A 22,808-nucleotide genomic window follows, 5' to 3' on the forward strand; every position below is an offset into this window, starting at 1 on the left:
ATAGAATTAGAGATAAAGTAACAACGAGTTACAAAGTGACAGATCATATTTAGTACACAAATTAGTACTCATTTTTAGTATACATAGTTTTTCTTTATGCATTTAGCGAAGACATTAAATGCTAAACATAAATGAACTATAAAAATATTTTTTAAAGTGTATCTAAGCAAATATCCCTTCATTCGTGAATTGAATGTTAAGTTTGACCATGTAAAGAATATTAAATTACCATTTAATGTAAATAAAATGAGAGAATGTTAAGTTCACATGTGAAATAGAATGTTAGGTTATCATTGACCAGATTGGAGACACTTGTGTTTTATCAATAATGTTTTTTTCCAATTGGCTTGTTCAATGGGGTTTGGGTTCTTCTTATCTAGTTGTTGTATAATATTGGAATTAAATAAATAGAGTGTTAAGTTCTCATGTGAATGAAATGTTATGTTATCACTAGACAGATATGAGATATCATTGCGTTATCACTTATATTTTAATAAGTTTGGGATTCTTTTTATCTAATTAAAATGTATGGATATAAATTTCGTGTCTCTAACTATGATACAATGTGAAGTTATCACTGAACTTAAAAATTTAAGCTCTGTGATGCTACGTCAAATGACTACTAGAACAACAAAAATTTTTTGTTTTGTAATATTATGTAAGTTATGAGATGATCTAAAAAATTAAATTATTGGATATCTAAAAAGAAGCTTTGCTCGAGAAATATAAAAATAAAAATATACATGAAAGTGTGACCTGAGTCATGGAGATGTAGATGAAAAGGAGAGAAGGGTGTGGAAATGATGGAGATGCAGGGAGGAAGAAGAAGAAGGTTTGTTGAAAGTCTTGATCGACAGAATAAGCTGTCTTCTTCTTTTACAAGACAAATACAAACAAAAGCATTTATGTCACCATTAGCACTTTTAAATTAGAGGTTCCTTTCACTTGGCCAAGGCAAATGCACTTGTTGGTGGTGGTGAACATGCTAAAATCTTTAATGTTCATAATAGATACAAAAAAAAATGTGTATTCACGATAAATTTTAGGCACCTGGGCGTGATCCTAATTTTATACTTATTGGACTTAGGCCTACTCCAATGATTATGGATTGGAGGGGTGATAAACCAAAAGTTTTTATGATCCCTAGGTTTTCAAAGCTCACACACAAGCGACAATTAATATACTCTAATTTATTTGAAATAGTAGTGTTAAATTTAATCCAAATTACTTGAATTTGAATTTAGTTTAAGTTAAGAATCAAATTTATTTTCATAATGGAGCAGAGCTTTAATCAGCTCATATCAAATTAAAAATTAAATTCTTTTTAAATTAAGTTTGAGCAAAAACTTATTGATCTCAAAATGATCTTAAACTTATTCTTTTATATTCAAATGATTTGAAAATGAGTTTTATTCAAATTTTTTTTCATATTGGAGTAAATGAATTTTTTTATATTTTTATAAAGAATAAAATTATACGTACAAATAAATTATATAAATTTATATGATAATTTAGAATTAGGTAATATAATTATTTAATTATTTTTTTACTTTAAAATCATTTAATTAAATACTATCATATCATATAAATGAATTTATATAAATTATTTATATATATAATATTATTCATTTATAAGATGCTCTTGTAGAGGCACATAAAATAAATTCAAAAATTTTGATTTTATATATATATGTAATATTATTCAATAAAATGCGATATTATGATTCGGAAATAGTAAGTATTTTATTATGGTCATGGAAATGAAATTGCCCGTGGATGAAAATGAAAAGAAGTCTACTAGTAAGAACAATGAGCAGACAACTGCAGACGATGGCAGAGTAAAAACAAAAAAGGACAGAAGACCCAAGTTGACCTCCAACGTACCAATGTCATTCTCAAGGTTTGAATAAAATACTAGCATGCCCTAAACCTTTTAAAAATAACAATTACACCCAAAAGTATATTACTTTACAGATGAAGTTGATAACCAAAAAAAATTAAAAATTAATAGAGTATTAAAACTTTTAGAAGAAGACTTGGATTCGAGTTTTTTTTACGTTTATGAAATCTTAACTTATTTAATATAATAGTTATAGATTCAATTATTATATCTTGAAATTTACTTATTTAACCAATACGAACGATATTCTTTAATTAAAAAAAAAATTGATAACACCCTCGGTCTAATTAAATACTTTTTTTAATAACTATATAAAATTTGAAAGAATCTAAAACTTTATCTTGAAATATTAGTTTTTTATTTTATTGTATAATATTAAATGATAATTTAGTATTCTATATATATTAATTATAATTTATCATACAAAGTGGGTTAATAAATATTATTATTTAAAAAATTAAATAAATAAAAATTAAAAAATATATATATAATTAGATATGAATTATTGTTAAAAAAAAATTGTTTATGTGTTTTTACCACTTCTCGAAACTTAATCCTCAAAAGGAGAGATTGTTATGAATTTGACGGGGACCAAATTCATATATCAATTATCAATTGCAACATTATCAGTCATCTGCCCTCCGTTGGTTTTTTGTTTCAATTTAAAGGCCTTTTCAGACATTTTCTTGTTATGTGTCGGTCGGTGGAACCAATAAAACATTGCTATGTTTCTGAGCAATAATGTTTTCTTTAATTTTTTTTATTTTTTATTTTTAACCAGAAATCTACCTAAGTTAGATCCATTTTTTCGAGATCAAATTAATTATAATGAATTAATAAATTTTTAATTTAATGATTAATCTTATAATCATTGGATTGAAAAAATTAAAAATTTGATCTTAAAAAGATGATTAAAGAGGTCTAAATTTATACTCTTATGTATGAGATTTTTTTTTTTTTATTATTCAAACTATCTATAAAGGTTTAAGTGTTAAAAATTACTATGATAATACAAAAAAAAGTAAAACTATAAATATTAAATAACTATATAAACTGAAATAATAATTTATAATTGGATGGTATAATAATTTATTATTTATTTTAAAATTATTAAATTAAATATTATTATTTTAATTTGTATAATTTATTTATATATATAATATTATTCGATTCTGGTGTGTCCACTCTGAACAATTTCGGTCAAATTATAAAACTGATCCCATGTTCCAACTTCATTTATCTGCCATGTAGATTTTTACAAGATACAGGAATAATTAGGTCAATAAAACTGTGGATCCCATTTTCAGTAAATCAAAGAAGGCAATTCTAGAACCTCAGGTAAAAATCAGAGATTTATAGTTTTACTTTTGATGAAGTATTAGAATTCTCTTTCGCTTCGCATGTGAAGGGAGCATTGGGACCCACACATAAAACCCCAGAATAGACCTGGCCACGGGCCGGTTTGGCCCGTGAACCGGACCGAAACCGGCCCGCATAAAATCGGAACCGGAACCGGCAGGCCCGGAACCGGAATGAACCGGAACCGAAACCGTGGTTCTACGGTTCGGTTCCGGTTCACATAAATGGGAACCGTGAAACCGCCGGTTCACACCGGTTTATGAACCGGCGGTTTACTATGTTGAACCGAAAAAAATTTGAATTTTTTTTAATTTTTTTTTGAATTTTTTTTAATTTTTTTAAAAAAGCCAACGGTTCCCTGCGCAGGGAACCGTTGGCTTGAGGGGAAAATTGCAGGGTTGGTCCCCTGCAATTTTCAGAGAAATTGCAGGGGACTTCCCCTGTAATTTCTCTGAATCTCAATTCACCCCCCTCTTTTTAATTTTTTTAAAAAGTTTTTTTCCTATATATACCCCTTCAAATTTCATTCTCTCAAATTTCAATCTCTCCACTCTCTCACTCAATCCTTCAAACTCTCATTCTCATTTTTTAAACTCTTAATACTCTCTCAATCTTTCAATTCAATCAAATTTTCTTAAATTTAATTAAATTCTTTCTTAATTTTTTATTAATTTCAATTTCAATTTTTTTTATACAATTCATAATTAATTATAGAATTTATTTCTATAATTAATTTTATTTATTATTTTTTTATTATCTTTTATAATTAATCATATAATTTATTTATATAATTAATTTTATTTATTGTAATTAAGTCCAAGTCTTTCTTTTAATTTTCAATTATTGTAATTAATAATTTAAAAATTAAATCAAGATCATGTATTAGAATTGACTGTTCAATATCGGTTTCAAACAGAAACCGTTGGTTCCAAACCGAAATCGTCGGTTCCAAACCGGGGCCATGAATCGGAACCGGCGGTTCCGAACCGTGGACGAACCGTCCTGTTACGGTTTCGGTTCAGGGTCTTTGTGTTTTCGAACCGTGAACCGGCGGTTTCGAACCGAAACCGACGGTTCATGAACCGTGGCCAGGTCTACCCCAGAAGGAAAAAAACAAAGAAAATGAAAGGACGTAATTAACCTTATTTAAAAAGATTAAGAAAAAAGAGATGTACCTACCAATAATTAAGATTGTGATTAAATATGGCTGGATTCATTTACGGGTTAAAATGATATGTCATAAAAAAAAGTTTAAAAAAAATCCAAGGGTGATTAAGTGTGGACATGGGTAAAACCAAGTTAAAATAAGCTAAGCAGCTATTGTTTTAGTCAAGTTCAACTCAATTATATCTTGAGTTTAAACTTACAGAAGCAAACAATTCTTGGTGTTTAGCTAGAAGTGACTCGTGAGTGACTCAACTCGAGAATACCCTTAATGTAACCCTAACATAATTATATCATATATGATAACTAATTATTATGACCTTAAGGTTTTATGTAATGACACAAATATTTTTTATTTTTACGAAATAACAAAACCATCTTCATTATTTATGAATTGTTAATAAGTTAATTAAAAATTAGATTTTGCGCTTTAATATACTATTTATCAAAATTTCGATTATTATTTATTTTATCATATAAAACTTAATTAGTAAAAATAATTTTATTATTTTAGAAAATTTATAGAGATTTTTTATTATTTTTTTAATATCTTTAAATTAATTATTAACATCTGATAATTATTTCTATATAGAATCTGATGATATTTTAGGAATAACTAGTGAGCTTATTTTATTCAAAGTGTCTTTGTAATCTTGGGCAATGGTGTTTTCGTTTTCTAATGTGCGATGATTTTGAACACTGTTTTGAGTTAATCTATTACGGTGGTTATTTTATAAATGCTTGGTGTTAGTGTTATATGGGATCGGTCTAACATATTGTCTCTCTCCTCTGTGAGACATTTTGTAAGAGTAATTGTAAGACTCCTAAATCTTTTTAGTTTTAAGTGGTTTATTATGTGTAGATGGAACTAAAATGGGTGGTGAAGTTGCCCATAAAGGCAAAATAAAGTCTTCTTTTCAAACTTCTTCATTGAGGGTTGTTTTAGGGACCAAAACTTGAATAAAGATTAGTTTGAATTTAATTCAAATTAAAAATAATTTGTTTGAGATTAAACTCTGTTTATTTGAGTTATTAGAGAAGAAAAAGAAACACTTGAGAAAAAAAATTTTTGATGTGATGAGAGAGTTTGAATTATTAAGCTAAGTAGAGGTAAAATTTTTTTAATTCATATTTGATTTGTTTAAATTGAACATTTATGCAAGCTTTAGCATCTCCAATCAAATCCATTTGGGTTATCTTCCACTTTAAGTACGTACTTTCATAAGAAATTTGCATGATTGAAAAGCTTAAAATGACCAAAATATTAAAGAAATTCCATTATGCTTCGGATGTTTAAGAACTATTCAGAAGGGCCCTAAAGACTTTTGATAAAAGACCTTGGAGATAAAAAGAAAAACTTAAACTAGAAAGTTTGCTTCTCAAATTTCTGATGTGAAAATGGATTAATAAAAAACTAGAAAGATGAAATCGACGAAGATGCAAAAGCTTCAAGAGTGGCTCTGCATTTGATGTTAGTCACTTTTACTTTAAACTGAAAACTTTTTTCTTCTTTTTTTTTTTTAAAAATCAATTTTCAATTGTTATTATTACTGTGAGTAATAAGTATGACTATTAATTTTGCTCATATATAATTTATAATTAGATTTCATATAAAATATAAATAAATCTTTGACGGGATCAAGGTGAGAGTGAATGTTCTTAGTGTTTATAAGATATGAGTGATCAATCTTACCTGGTTAATTTGTTATTTTTGTTTTTCATAGTGAATTTTAGTTATAAGAATTATTCTTAACGTTTTTCCTTTTTCACTACATTAATTTTAAATTTGTATGAAAGACTGATATGATTTTCAATTATAATTTGAACAAAAATAGAAGGACCGAGGCTATGAGTAATTTGGGTGGGATAGACAAGATCACACCTAGAAGGCTAAAATACAAGTTTTTAAACATGTAGGGGTGCTTTAAAATTTATGAAAATATAAGGGTTTTTATTAAAAATAATAATTATATATTTTAGATATATTACATTATTATTTGTCGAATATCATTGTATAATCATATATTCTAACAAATTTTGATTTTCTTATTGCAAGAATTTTCCGTTTTAAAATGGCTAAAGTAATGCTTATGATGGGTTATGGAGGATAGTGGATATCTGTAGATGACAACATAATGAAATATATTAATAAAAATCAAAAGATGTTGATAATTGAATAAGAAACTATATGCAAAGAATTGCTTGAGGTTTTGAGCTTTCTTTTGAAAATCTATCCATATAAAGCGTATCCACATTACGATGAATGATGAAAACTCAATCAATAGATTATTTTATGAGATTTAAGATGATCATGAAATTTGATGTCTCATAACATTAGTTTGAAGAATAAAACAAGCAACGTTTTTTTGTGTGACAATAAGTTGTAAGGTAAGAAGAACAAAATTTCAAGACAAACATTCTAAGGAGCAACAATCAAATGGATTTTTCCCTTCATTAAAAGATAAGCACTATTTTTCACTAATTAATACGAAAAAAATACAACCACAATGTGACCTAAAAGAAGATGAAAGGTGTAATGTAAACACTATTATTAATAATGAAGATCTTAAGAATATTCTTGGTATAGAGTTTGTAGACAACTACAAAGAAATAGGTTTGTGGGCGAAAGAATAAAGTCTCAACTTAGGGTGTTTTCGATCATAGCGCAAAAATGAATGGTATTTTAGTGGAAGATCCTAAGTATGATGAAACAATTCATATTGAAACAACCTTGCATGTAGTAGGTATGGATTGAATTGGGGGAGCCAAATCTAATGGAAGGCTTGAAGGTCCAAATTGTCATGGTATACCTCTAGTAAATGTTCATGTCATTGTTCTTGACTCAATTCATTGGGTTACACCTTATCTAGATCTTTTTTATGAAAGTCTTGGTGATGGTTCTACACGAGATGATTTGATTTTTAAAGTACATGATATATTTGACAATAAGGATGCATTATAATATGCATCTCAAAGACATGCAACAGGAGTCATGCTTGATGGTTAGGGTTTCATAAATGACACTTTGAAATCATGAAATCATGTCCTTATAAATAGTTAACGTCATAAATAGTTGTTCATTAATCACATGAAGGGTCGTTCATTTTACTAACCATAAATAGGCGTTTATGACACATGAATGATCGTTCATGGTTAGGTAAAAGGCCAAACTGAGCTAATTCAATCTTATTGAATAAATATCTTGATATGAGCAATCCCTACTTGTAACACTCACAGGTATGTTTAGTGGTATTTTAGTGTTTTGACCTTGCTTGCATACATTTGTGTTTAAGTAATTAGGTTGATAGAAATTGTGATGCATAATCGTTTGGGGGGAAGGGTGGCACACGCTTGTTTATGTCATGGCAACGGGCAAAATGATCTTTTCTCATGAAAGCTACGTAATTTGGCTAAGTTTAGAAGATATGCACGACTATGTATGAACAGAATTGCTTATGCATAGTTAGTGTATTTGAATATTTGGACAAATAATAGTTTCATTAGAATTTTGAAAACTGTCATTATGATGTAATGATATATATAACCTTGTATGAATAGTATAAGTCTATGTATCGCTAATTATAGTGAAAATAAAAACAAATCTAGACATGTTTTGGCTCACATTTACATCATATTCTTAGAAAATTGAGGGTCGTAAGAGTGAGCAAAAGGAGGTTTTAGCTAAGAGAAGTCATCAAAGGTTTGTTGGGAGAAGTCTTTTCCACGTGAAGATCTAGTGAACATTGGAAGAGAGGTAAGTAGGGCTTCACCTTCATTTTTTATGATCATACGTAATTAAAATTGGGTTGGTAGTTTATGTGATTTATTATCATTAATATGATAATGCTATATTGAGATTTTAGTTGATGAACATGGTTAATTGTTGATTATTATGGCTAAAGGCTTGTAAATATGTTAATTGAGTGGTTAGTGTTTTACTGCTAGGGTTTGATTATTTGAAGGTTAAGGTTTCATTATATAAAGTTGAATTTAAAGGGGTGTAAACTAATTGATATTCTAGTAGGAGTATCGACTTAACAACATGCTTGGTGCTATAATACTGTATGTGAATGAAACCAAATTGAAACTTGCTTGATTGGGAGGACTACGGCTAATTCTCGGTAGTGTGCATTGCTTGGTATGATTTTGTGTTAAAGGGATTTATGAGCATAGGAACAAAAAATTGTTCAAGAAGTTGAATTATATATATATAAAAAGAAAGAAGAATATAAAAATGGGCTTCTTTCATTCTATTTTCAGTGTTTCATGCATCCATGCATATATAATAAGGAAAGAAGTGGAAGAAAAATGACCAATCTCTGGCGGCCGTTGTGGTGGTAGTGGTCGTGGTTGCAACTTTGAATCATGGTTACAAAAATATTCATCGTGCAAACAATGAGAGAGAGAGGAAGAAGAGAAGATGAAAGTAGCTAAGACTAGTTCATCTTGTCTCACAGATTTTCACTCTTTATATAAGAGAGGCTATAGACTTGGTCATATTTCTTGACTTAGAGTATGACCTTTGTTGATTGATGGATATAACTGATTGTTACGCGTTTATTTTTGATAAAACAATGTGCATTTATGAGTATTATTTTGTGTAATAACGATAGCGTGTTGTTATATAATTAGATAATTTTGAATTAAACATAAATTAACACTATATCATATAATAATATGTCATTGTTAGAACTCATTATTAGTACACAGTTTTATTTTTTTCATTTAAAAAATAATAATTAGATCATGATGTTAGATATACAAACTATTGATAAAATATTATCGTATAATTACGTAATATAAAATTAGGGATAAAGTAACAACATGTTATAAAGTGACAGATTATATTTAGTACATAAATTAATACTCATTTTTAGTCTATATAGTTTTTTTCTATGTATTTAGCAAAGACATTTGAATGCTAAACATATGTATTCTTAGGCTACCAATAATGAACTACAAAAATAACTTTTAAAGTGTATCTAAGCAAATATCCCTTCATCCGCGAATTGAAAATTAAGTTCGAGCATGAAAAGAATATCAAATTACCAGTTAACATAGACAAAATGAGAAAATGTTAAGTTCACATGTGAATAAAATGTTATATTACCATTGATCAAATTGTAGACATTTGTGTCTTAAAAATAATATTTTAGTCCAATTGGCATGTTCAAAGGGGTTTGGGTTCTTCTTATCTAGTTGAAGTATAACATTGAAATTTTAAGCTTATAACTTTGATGCAATATTGAGTTATCACTTAATCTAAAAGTTTAACTCTCACCTCTTTGATCCATTTATCTAGTGGTGTACCGACGCCAAAATTCAAACTTACAAAGGTCAAGGATTGAATAATAGTGAAGAAATAATAAAATTTAGAATTGGTTGATGTTGCATTTTATTTTATTTTTTATATTTTACATATATTACAATAAAAATTTTCAAACCTAAGGGGTCAGCTAACTCCTCACCCTTTGCTATTGCATTTTACTTTATTTACTACTTTGAAGTATACAATTTATTTAGAATTAAATTTTCTATCTCTAATTTATTATATAAAATTACAAATAATTTAACAATTCATATATTTATTTTAATTATAAATTTTTTATATAAACTTGGTTAAAAAATATTAATATTTTCATAATTAAAAGAAAAATTCAAATGAATATAGAATTAGATAAACAAAATTATTAAGTTCACACGTGAATAGAATATTATGTTATCACTGAACAGATATGAGACGTCACTGTCTTATCATTTATATTTTAACAAGTTTGAGAATCTTTTTGTTTATTTAAAGTGCATAGATATAAATTTCATGTCTCTAACTACAATACAATGTAAAGTTATCACTTAACTTAAAATTTTAAGCTCTTTGACGTTATGTCAAATGACTATTAGAGCACAAAATCTTCAAGTTTTGTAATATCATGTAAGGTATGAAATGATCCAAAAAAGGTTAAATTATTGGCTATCCAAAAAGTATCTTTGTTCAAGAAATGTAAAAATAAAAATAAAAATATACATGAAAGTGTGACTGGTCATGGAGATGTAGATGAAGAGCGTGAAAATGATGGAGATGCAGGGAGGAAGGAGAAAAAGGTTGGTTGATGAAATAGCCATCTTCTTTCACAGGACAAATATAAGGAAAAACATTTCTGTCCCCATCTGCACTTTAAATTACACGTTCCATTCACTTGGGCAAGGCAAAAGCACTACTTCTTGTTGTTGTCGTTGGTGAACATGCTAAAATCTTAATATTCATGTGAATTTTTGGGATTTTAACCATCAATAATACTTGATATATACTAACAAAATGTGTATATTAACGACAAATTTTAACCACGTGGGTCTGATCTAATTTTACACTTATTGGACTTGGCCCACTCCAAAGATTATGGATTGGAGGGTGATTAACCAAAATTTTTCACCCCTAAGTTTTCAAAATTGACAAAGAAGCGACAATTAATGTATTCTAATTTATTCAAAACAGTAGGCTTAGATTTAATTCAAATTTGAATTTAATTTAAGCTAAGAATCAGGTTTATTTTCATAATTGAGCAGAGCTCTAATTAATTCAAATCAAATTAAAAATTTAAATTTTTTTAAACTAAATTTGAGTTATAATTTTCCGAGAACTTAAATTGACTCTTTTATATTCAAATAATTTGAAAATGAGTTTTGTTTAAGTTTGACCCATATTAAATCTAATATTTCAAAATATAGGAGTAAATAAACCCTGTTAAATTTTGATAAGAAGTAAAATTATATATATAAATAAATTGTAAAATCTTATATGATAGTTTATAATTAGGTAATATGATTTTTTTTTTTTAACTTTAAAATCATCCATCAAATAATTTTTAACTTGAAAATGAAAAGAAGTCTACTATCAAGAACTTGGTAAATAAATATTTAAAATCCGACTTGGAACTTCCCGCTTTTGTTGAAGTATACGACGTCTCGTTTGCTTTGCGTATGAAGGGGGCATTGGGATCCACACATAAAAACACAGGGAAAAAAATTGAGAATGAAAGGAAATAATTCACCTTATCTAAAAAGATTAAGAAAAAAGAGATCTACCAATAATTAAGATTGTGATTGGAAATGGCTGGATTCATTTACGGTTAAAATGATATGTCATAGAAGAAAAAAAAAATCCAATGATGATTAAGTGTAACCTAAGGATATAACCAAGTCAAAATAAGCAAAATAGTTATTGTTCTGCTTGAGTTCAATTCGATGATATTTAAGTATAACTCAAGTTTGAGCTTGCAAAGGCAAACAATTCTTGGTTTAAATTTTAATTCAGAACAAAAATAACTTACTCAAACTTAACTAAAAAAGTTATATTTAAATTTTATAACTTACATCTTTATCAATTATTCTTTATATTCAACTGTTTCTTATATTTAAGATACAAAAGAAGATTTTAAGTGATAAAGGTTAATTGATATTTTATTTAAGTGGAGCTATGAGCTCACCGAGCAACGACTTAATAATAATTGAGATGAGTTTGATTCACTATGAGCTCAATTATGGGTAATTTTCAAGTGGCTCAACTTGATTATACCCTTAGTGTAACCTTAATGTGATTATATCAGGATGATACTAATGTGAGAATTGGTTATTATGACCTTAAGGTTATATGTAATAACATAAAACTCTTTAAGGTTTACGAAATAACAAAACCACCCTTATTATTTGTGAATTGTTAATAAGTCATTAAAAATTATATCTTGTGTGTTAATATAATATTCATCAAAATTTCGTTTATTATTTATTTTATCATATAAAACTTAATTAGTAAAAATAATTTTATTATTTTAGAAAATTTAAAGAGATTTTTACTATTATTTTTAATAGCTTTAAATTAATTATTAACATCCAATAATTATTTTTATATAGAATCCCAAGATATTTTAGGAATAACTAGTGAGCTTATTTTATTCAAGTGTCCTTGTAACATTTTCTAATGTGCAATGCTTTTGGATATTATTCTGGTCAATCTGCCGCAGTGGTTATTTTGTAAATATTTTTTGTTTGTTAGTGCTATATGAGATTAGTCTAACATAATGTCTCTCTCCTTTATGAGACATTTTGTAAGAGTAATTCATGAGGTTAATAAACCCTTTTGGTTTTAAGTGGTTCATTATGTGTAAATCGAATTAAAATTAATAGTAGTTTGGTCTATAAAGCCAATATAAAGTCTTCTTTTCAAACCACTTAATTGAGGGTTGTTTTAGGGACCAAAACTTGAACAAAGATTAATTTGACTTTAATTCAAATAAAAAATAATTTGTATGAGATTAAACTCTACTTAATGGAATTATTAGAGAAGAAAAAGAAATACTTGAGAAAAAAAATTTTGATGTGATGGGAAAGTTTGAATCGAACTAAGTAAAGGAAAATGTTTTAAATTCAAATTTGATTTGTATAAATCAAATATTGACACAAGTTTTGGCATCTCGAATCAAATCCATTTGGGTTATCTCTCAAGACACGTCAATTGGGCCGGACCAAATGGAGGCCTGACCCAAAGCACAAAAAAAAAACCCGACCATGATAAAACCCAATCCGGCACTGTAGAGTGTCAGGACAGACTTAGGGCTTTAATATTAAGTCCATTGGCTGATCCGGCACGGTCCGACACTATTTATAGATTTTTTTTTTCCTGCTGCTACCGTAAGGCAGTAGAAGCAAAAAATTTGCTTCTGCTGCTACATGGCAGAAGCAAAAATTTGCTTCTGTCAAATGGCAGAAACTGCTTCTGCCAAATGGCAAATTGGCCTCTGCTTAATTTTATTTATTTATTTATTATTATTTTTTAAAATAAATCTATTCTGTTTTTCATCGTTTTCACTTTTATTTACTAATTTTTTAATCTCTCAATCTCAATTATTTCATTATATTTTCAATCTCATTAACTCTCTTTAGCAAAATATCTGAATTCGTAAATAATAATTCTTTATATTTATAATTTCATTTTTATTTTAATTTTATCATTACAAAATATTATAAAATATCTAAATTTATAAATAATAATTTTTTATCTTTGAAGAATTTAAAGATTTAGATATAGAAGATCAATAGATAAATGTTTTATAATAGATATATTTTATTTATGTTTTATAATTTATACAATATGTAAATTAATTTATTTGTACTATGTTATCAATTTATAATATTTTTCATCATGTAACCAAGGTATTTCTCCTTCACAAATGAGAGATTATAAATAAAATATTCAGAGCACTATCTTCGGTTTTAATAATTGAAAAATAATTTGTGTTTAAAAATTTTAATTAAATTTTTTTTAAAATATTAATTAAATGGGCCAGATCAACCTGATTAAAGCCTAACCCGACCCAATTAAGGCCCGTTATTATTGGGTCGGGCCTTTATATTTCAATGAACCGGCCCGACCCGAAGGTCCATTACTGTTTGGGCCTTGGGCCCGGCCTGACCCGACCCATTGACATCTTTATCTTCCACTTTAGGTCTATACGTTCAAAAGAAATTTGCATGATTGAAAAGCTTAAGATGACCAAAATATTATAGAAATGCCATTATGCTTCGTATGTTTAAGAACTATTCATAAGGGCTCTAAGGACTTTTGATAAAAGACCTTGGAGATAAAAAGAAAAAAAAAAGAAAAACTTCAACCAGAAAGTTTAGATCTGAAAATGGATCAATAAAGAACTAGAAAGAAGAAATTGAAGAAGATGCAAAAGCTTCAAGAGTGGCTATGCGTATGAGGTTAGTCCCTTTTACTTCAAAACTAAAAACATTTTTCTTCTTTTATTTATATTGCTTCTACCATCTCTCCCACTTTTTTAATTAAAAAAAATCAATTTTCAATTATTATTATTACTCTGAGTAATAAGTATGACCGTTAATTTTGTTCATATATAATTTATAATTAGATTTTATATAAAATATAAATAAATCTTTGATAGGTTCAAGGTGAGAGTGAATGTTCTTGGTGTTTATAAGATAAAGGTAATCATTCTTACCTAGTTAATTTGTTAATTTTGTTTTTTATAGTTAATTTTAGTTATAAGAATTATTCTTAACCTTTTTTCTTTTTTACTACATTAATTCTACATTTGTATGAAAGATTGATATGATTTTCAATTATAATTTGAACAAAAATAGAAGGACCAAGGCTATGAGTAATCTCTACAGGATGACTGGGGTAAACAGGATCACACCTAGAAGGCTAAAATGCAAGTTTTTGAACATGTAAAGGTGATTTAAAATTTATGAAAATATAAAGGTTTTTAGTGATATTTACAAATTATATTTTAATATATATTTTAACATGTAGAACATTGGCTGATATATTACATTATTATTCGTCGAATATCATTGTATATTCATATATTTTTAACAAATATTGTTATAACAAATTTTGATTTTCTAATTGCTAGAATTTTCCTTTTTAAAATGGTTAAAGTAATGCTTATGGTAGATTACAAAGGACAATGGATACCCACAGATGACAACGTAATGAGATATATTGATGAAAATCAAAAGCTGTTGATAAGTATACGCATGACTATGTCTTAGGAGAGAGAACACTCTCGCGTATAATTGGGAAAAATTAGAAAGATTAGCAATGTTTATGAATACAAATGGAAATGACTATTTTACCCTTATGATGGATGAAAATGAAGAAACATAAAAGGAAAGACCCTAACAAAGGCAATTGGTAATGGAAACCATTGAAGGTGTGTTCAACTGTATGAATGATGACATAAACCCTAATCAAAGTGGTTCCTAATAAAAAATATCAATGATGCACCAAGAGATTCTTACCATTGAGCTGTGTGCAGTGTGTATTATACCAAGCTTAGTGTAGTACAGATTTGTCACCAAACTATATACAATGTGACTTGCCATCAAGTTGTGTGTAGCATGATGTAACCATCAAGTTGAGTACGATGTGATAGTGAAAGCAACATGGTTAGTCTGTGTAACCTCAACCCTAAGCCCTGTTGATATGTGTACAGGGTACATCGTATAGTTGACATTACGTATGTCACATGCTTTTACCAGATGTTGGAAACGTCATTTTACATCATTGGACATGAGTAATCGGGGATTACGTTCATAATGAAAACTGACACAAGGTGTCAAGGCAGTCGGATTGGCATTTGGGATGTTGGGAAAACATATATAACATCACATCATTGATAATTATAAGACACTTGGGATATGTTTTATTGTATTATGTTATGTGCTTAACTACTTACTGAGTGTGTTTCATTTATCTTGTTCTATTGTGATGTCAGAGGCATATTTATGGAGCACTAAGGTGACAACAGAGGCAGTGGTTTAGCTCAAGACATTGCATAATGATAGGGGCATTTTTGTCATTCTTTATGATTGGATTTTACAAATGTATTAGGATTTATTTATGCTAATTTGCTTGACGATTTAACTTATCTATTCGATTTATTGAATAATAATTACACTTTTGAGATTGTGGTTATTTATGTTGAGTACCATGCATTTATTTGTTATTTATTGTAATTATTATTAAAAGTTAAAATTAACACATTACTTCAAGTACATATTCTAGGTAAGAATATGTAACTAGAGAGGGGCATTACATTACCTTTATAGTTACCCTAGTTACAATTACATGTTGAATAATGTCAAACCATACTAATAATTGTACAAGACGTTTGGTGACCTCAAGTTTAAAGAAAACATGTACCCGTGAGTTAGAGGACTTATTCTATAGACACTAAACCAATCATCCATTTGGAAATCATCTTGTCAGGTCTGTCCAATATATTAACACGTTTATAACGTACACCCATATGTTGTACTAAGCTGTTAGCTAACAACTTTGAAATGTGAGAATTGTCGCCACCTATTGATGAGGTCACTCAACACTATAATAATTCTAACATTATTATTTGTACCATTGGTTATGATAATATTGAGATTAAGAACACTATTAAAATGACTATCTAATGTATGCATAGGATTTCCATAAATCTTATCATACAAAATGATGTGGCATAAAGATTGACTTCATTGTTTATCACTAGGGCTGGATTCGAGCCGAGCCGAGCTCGGCTCGCAGCCAGCTCGGGCTCGGCTCGGCTTTTTAAGGGCCGGCTCGAGTTCGGCTCGGCTTTTTAAGGGCCGGCTCGAGTTCGGCTCGAGCTCGACTCGAGCCGAATTCGGCTCGGCTTTTTAAGGGCCGGCTCGAGTTCGGCTCGAGCTCGACTCGAGCCGAATTCGGCTCGGCTCGAGTTCGGCTCGGTAACGGCTCGGCTCGGCTCGTTTATTATATCGAAACGACACCGTTTTGTATATATATATGGATCAAAACGACGTCGTTTTGTATAAAAAATTTTTTTAAAAAATATACCGAGTCAACCCGAGCCAGCTCGAGCTCGGCTCGAGCTCGATCGAGCTGAGCTGAGCCCGGCTCGTTTCGGGCTCGAACCGAGCCGAGCCGAGCTCGAGCTCGAGCTGGCTCGGCTCGAATCCAGCCCTATTTATCACCATCCGAATGAAAATATTGTTTAAGCCATGCACAAATGCTACAAAAATTTAAGCCAAATGCTGAAAAGGAAAACTACAGAACAGAATAAATTAATAAATATATGAAAACCAATAGCATCTAAAAGTAATTAGTTTTCCGTAAATTGAAAAACAGCACAAACCTGCAACATCTACAAATACTTAGGTGGACCTTAACTCTACATGTAATTCGATAGTATATTGACATGGATAATGGACCTTAACCGATTTTCCGAAATCGAACATCAAACTATAACTAAAAACATAAAATTTAAGTTACAATAATCATTAAAAATACAGTACCAAAACGTCAGCATCATCTAGACCAGATTTTATCTCCGGAACCTTTTCCTTCTTCTGATCTGTAAAACTGAAGTATCAAGTAACTGATAATTGAGTTAGATATGACGAGTGTTTGAGTATGACAATACCTGTATCGGAAAGGAGAGAAGTTGAGTTGCATATTCTGGAAAGATTTGCAGAGAGCTTGCAGTATTGGCGCTCGTATCCTTCAAACACCTCACTTATGGCTCTGAAAACTCGAAACACAACCCTAGATCTTGTGAAAAAACAAATCCTAAATACGAGACTGTTTCCTTGTGGAAATTGTCTGAGCTAATTTGTTAAAAAAATAAAAATAAATATAAATGCGGTAAGTAAATATCAATTAGGTGGGTATACCTTGGTTAAATAGATTTAAAGTTGAATTTAAACCGAGTCAGGTCAGTCATGAAATCCAACTTAGTTGATTCAGATTGATTCAAATTTATCACAACTAAATCCAAATTGAATCACAAATTAAGTTTGAATTAAATCAAGTCATCCCCTGACTCGTGAGTTAAATTGAATCAAATTTTTTTTTAGTTTAAGTTCGAGTTCGATTCTATTTAAAAAATGAGTTAACCCTCTCTATTTGAACTCAGTTCGAATTTAAGCCGATAGTTCAACCTTATCAATAACAATGGACTTGTCAGTTTTTTAGTAAGAAATTTAAAAATTTTCTCGCTAAAAATATAAATTTATTTAGTTTAAATGAGAATATAACTAATTTGTCACAAAAACCATGAAAATAATATCTATAATGACAAGATATTTATTTTCTCATTATTTTTTCTTTACTAAAGACTATTTTTTTTTTTTGTATAATCCAAACTTGTCGGTGAGCATTTTCCGGGTTTGTTCATTTTATTTAGCTTTTATTTATTAGTATGTGCAATCAAAATAGTTGAGATTTCTTTTGCTAAAATGTCTCTTATTTTGTAGTATAAACCTAATGTTGCATTTTGAGTAGTGTGGAATAAAAATCAATAGCCACAGTTCAAGTCCTATTTTACTTATTATTCTGTCAATATTTGGTATCAGAGCAAGTTAATAGGGTGAGTTGTCAAGTCACCAAGAGAGCAAAAGTTTTGGGAGTCCACAAAGTGAAAATGCAGGAGAAATAAATTGAAAACACGAGAGGTAAAAAGAGTTAGATAAAGAGAAGGATGAAACTCACCAACAACAGTGTTGCTCAATAGGTTCCAATTTGAATGATACCAATTATTAGTTTTAGGTCATAAAAATGAGGACCTTATTTAGATCTCAAGATCTGTGGGATTCAGTTGAGATGGGTTTTGAAGAACTTGTTGATCCTAAATAACTTCCAAGATTAACAATAATGTAGAGGAATGAATTAAAGGAAAAGCGAAAGAAAGATGCCAAGGCTTTTTTTTTTTTCATTCAACAAGCTATGGATGATGCTTTATTTCCAAGAGTGATGGGAGCAAACACTTTAAAGAAAAAATGGGATTTGCTTTAGGAACAGTATCAATGTTCAAGTAAAGTCATAATAGTGAAATTATAGACGTTATGGCAAGAATTTGAGAATTTATTGATGAAATCCTCTAACTCCATGCAAGGTTTTTGGGTCAAAATTTCAACCATTGTGAATTAGATTAAGGCATTGGATAAGGAGTTACGTGAACAGAATGTTATAGAGAAGATTTTGAGAAGCCTTATACCTAAATTTAGTTGTGGTTACAACTATTGAACAGTCAAAGGACTTGTTCGAGTACTCATTAGTTAAATTAATGGGTTCTCTAGAATCTCATAAAGAACGGGGGAAGAGATCAACTGGGACATTGGCAGAGCAAGCCTTGTAAACAAAGGTTGAGATGCAAAAGAAATTGGAGATTTTAGAAGATGTGGTTTTGGTGGTAGGAGAGCTCGAGGATGTGGATATGCTAGTCATGGAAGAGGTCGCGATAGAGTAAATGGCCAAGAGAAAAAGGAAAGTCAAGGTACTAATAATTCTTTTCTTGTTTGTCCTCATTGTGGTAAAACTAATCACATGGAGAAGGAATGTTGGTTTAAACTAGAACATGATAAAAAATCGTTTCAATGTTACTACTATAAGAAATTTGGCTATATTGCAAAAAATTGCCCAATAAAGGAGCAAGCTAATTTCTATGAAGGAAAGGATGAATGTTTAGATAATTTATTAGTTGCATGTTTGGTTACTAATGTTGACTTGTCTTTGGAAGTGTGGTACTTAGATAATGGTTGCAACAACCATATGACTAGGAACAAGGACTATTTCGTACAGATTGATGAACATGTTAATTCAGAGGTAATAATGGGTACTAACATTATAACACCCCTTCTAGAAGTACTGCCATTTAGAGGAAGATGTCATCGACTTGGCTATTTAGAACATGCACTTAATTCAAAATGCATAATAAACTTTATAAAAGTCTTTGAATAAAACTCATATATTAACTTGCAAAAATTACTAAAATACCCTTGTCAAAAACAAATTAAAGTGTGTAAAAAATGTCCAATCATCAAAATAAAACTGAAAACCATAAATATGTATAGTCAAATACATAAATAAATCATAATAAAATAAAAGTTGGAGAAATGACATGATGTAAATGCCTCACAACTTTATGCCCGCAGACCGTTGCTCATCTTGTAGCCATCACAATGACCTATAACTATACATATGCAAGTAAGGGAATGAGTGACAAAAAAAATTAGGTTAAGATTTAGTTTTGTAGACACGAAATTTAATTTGGGTTAACTTGATAAGAGTTGAAATTAAATTGAGTAGTGTTAGGGTTTACACAAAAGTAATCTGATACAATCTGAATCGATTTGAATGTTTTAAAAAAATATTGCGTTAATAAAATTTGTTAAGAATAAATTATAGAAACGATGAAAGATAATATCAACAACAGTTGACATATATACATATTAAATATAGTTACTTATTTATAGGGATATTAATTAAAATAGGCAGCCGCATTCCCGCCTAAACCTTTTTCGGCAACAATTTTTACATTTTACCTTTTTCAGCAAATCGTTGTTTTCATTCCAAAAATACCCTTCTTCTAATTTCTCACTTTACCGTAGAATTTCCTCGATTAATTGTTTTCCTTTCACGAAAAACATTAAAATTAAATTACCGTAATATTTATAAATTAAAAAATAGATTAATATTTTATAAAATAATTTATTCTTATATATAAAAAATATTACGTTTTTCTCTAAATTATCTGTAATGAATAAAATTTATAAATTAAAAAATAGATTAATTTTTATAAAATAATTGATTGTTTATATCGAAAATGTTAAGTTTTTTTTTAAATTATCTGTAATGAATAAAATTTATAAATTAAAAAATAGAAAATGTTAAGTTTTTTCTGAAAGGGTGTGGCAATTGCAGAAAGGGTGCGACAACTTCTAAAAGCGTGCGATATTTTTTGAAAGGGTGCGAAAAGAGTGCGACAACTTCTAAAAAGGTGCAGCTATTGCGGAAAGGGTGTAGTAGTTTCTGAAAGGGTGCAAAAAGGGTGCGACAGCTTTTGTAAGGATGCAGCAGCTTCTGAAAGGGTGTAACAATTGCGAAAAAGGTGTGACAGCTTCTGAAAGGGTGCAACAATTACGAAAAGGGTGCGACAATTGTGAAAAGGGTGCGGTAGTTTCTGAAAAGGTGTGACAGTTTCTGAAAGGGTGTAAAAAGGGTGCGATAACTTCTGTAAGGGTTCGAAAAGGGTGTGACAATTATGGAAAGGGTGCAACAATTATGAAAAGGGTGCGACAGTTTCTGAAAAGGTGCGACAATTATGGAAAAGGTGCAATAGTTTCTGAAAGGGTGTGGCAGTTTCTGAAAGGGTGTGAAAAGGGTGCGACAACTTCTGTAAGGGTGTGAAAAGGGTGCAACAGCTTTTGAAAGAGTGCGACAGGCTCTAAAAAGGTGTGACAATTTCTGAAAGGGTACAGAAATTACTGAAAGGGTACGTCAACCATGAAGGGTGTGTGGAAATTGTGGCAATTGTTGAAAGGGTGCGACAATTACAAAAAGGGTGCAAAAGCTTCTGTAAGGGTGTGGAAAAGGTGCGACAACATCTGAAAGGGTGTGGAAGTTTCTGAAAGGGTACAAGAATTGCTAAAAGGGTTTGACAAGCATGGTGGGTGCATGAAAGGGTATGGCATTTTCTAAAAGGGTGTGGCATTTTCTGAAAGGGTGTGACATTTTTTGAAAGGGTGCGTGAACTGTGTGACAACTCATTGTTGGGCGCATGGCGTGTAACATTCAGTTAGAAACTTAACCCTAACTTTTTCTAATAACTTTCATATTACAAATCAAAACTTCAACCAAACATCGACAGCCAAAAACAAAACTTCAGTTAAAACCAAAATTATTCACCGTCAGAAAATCCTTGTCAGAAAACTACGACAATGTCGTTCGAGTAGTCTCAATCGTCTTAGGTGCGTATTTGTTCTTACCATTGATTCGACATTATCACATTGTATTTTTGTTAACATTGATTCGGCTTTGGCATATTGTATGAGATTTAGGTTTTCGTTTGGTTGGTTAGATGTATGTATATCGATTGGTTGTTCATTGTTTAGGGTTTGTGATTGATTTGTCGGTTTGACTATGTTGGTTCTGGATGTGATTTTGCCAGATTTATTGCATTGCGTTGGTTGATTTCACACTGTTAATACATTCACGCACCTATTCACATTTTCCCACACCCTTTCACGTATCATCGCACCCATAAGCACTTCTACGCACCTTTCACTCATCGACGCACCCCCTTAGTAGCACTTCCACGCACCCTTAGCAGTGCTTCCATGTACCCTTCACTTAGCCACGCAACCGTTAACACTTTGCAACACCCATTGACATTTTCATGCACCCTTTCACAGTTTGCCGCACCCTTTAACACTTTGCCACACCCCTTCACAGTTTGTCGCACCCGTTAACACTTTGTCGTACCCCTTCACAGTTTGTTGCACCCTTTAACATTTTGCCTCACCCCTTTGCACATCCACGCACCTCTTAACATTTTCCTGCACCCCTTTGAACTTCCACGCACCCTTTTAACTCTTGGCCGCACCTATTCACACTTTCCCACACCTCTTTGCACTTCTACACACCCCTTCACATATTTTCTCATCTATTTGCAATTTGTTGGATTATATTAGTTATATTACCTTAACCTTCCAACATTTTCCTTATTTTTTTGAACATGTTGATTGCTTCTTAGGAAAATGGAGTTAATGAACTTCTTAGAGAAAGGAGGTACAACGACAGCCATTATTTTTTTGCGAAGTTAAAAGTTAGAGGTCATGAAGAAATTGTCAAAGAAATCAGAAATGCCCTTACTAATGCCCAGAAAAAATTGTTTAAAAGATGTTGCTTCGGGCGATTTTTTAAGATGGAAACTTTGAAGCATAGCTCTAGTTTATTGCATTTTGTGCTATTTTGACAAATCAACAAAGGAGTGGTGGGAGAGGAATTGTGGTTTCGGCTTAATAGGGTGGACTGTATATTTGGTCATGTTGA

General features: G+C 30.0%; 1 protein-coding gene across 1 annotated transcript in view; it reads right to left on the minus strand.

The window, feature by feature from the left end:
• Positions 1-16,192: 16,192 nt before the first annotated feature.
• Positions 16,193-22,808, minus strand: part of LOC123192193 — a 54,030-nt gene continuing 47,414 nt past the window's right edge. The window contains exon 6 of the mRNA XM_044604657.1: positions 16,193-16,470. The gene's annotated coding sequence lies outside the window, so the exon portion shown is untranslated. The remainder of the gene's footprint in view (positions 16,471-22,808) is intronic.

This window comes from Mangifera indica, chromosome 12, assembly GCF_011075055.1.
Source record: "Mangifera indica cultivar Alphonso chromosome 12, CATAS_Mindica_2.1, whole genome shotgun sequence".
Classification (NCBI taxonomy): domain Eukaryota; kingdom Viridiplantae; phylum Streptophyta; class Magnoliopsida; order Sapindales; family Anacardiaceae; genus Mangifera; species Mangifera indica.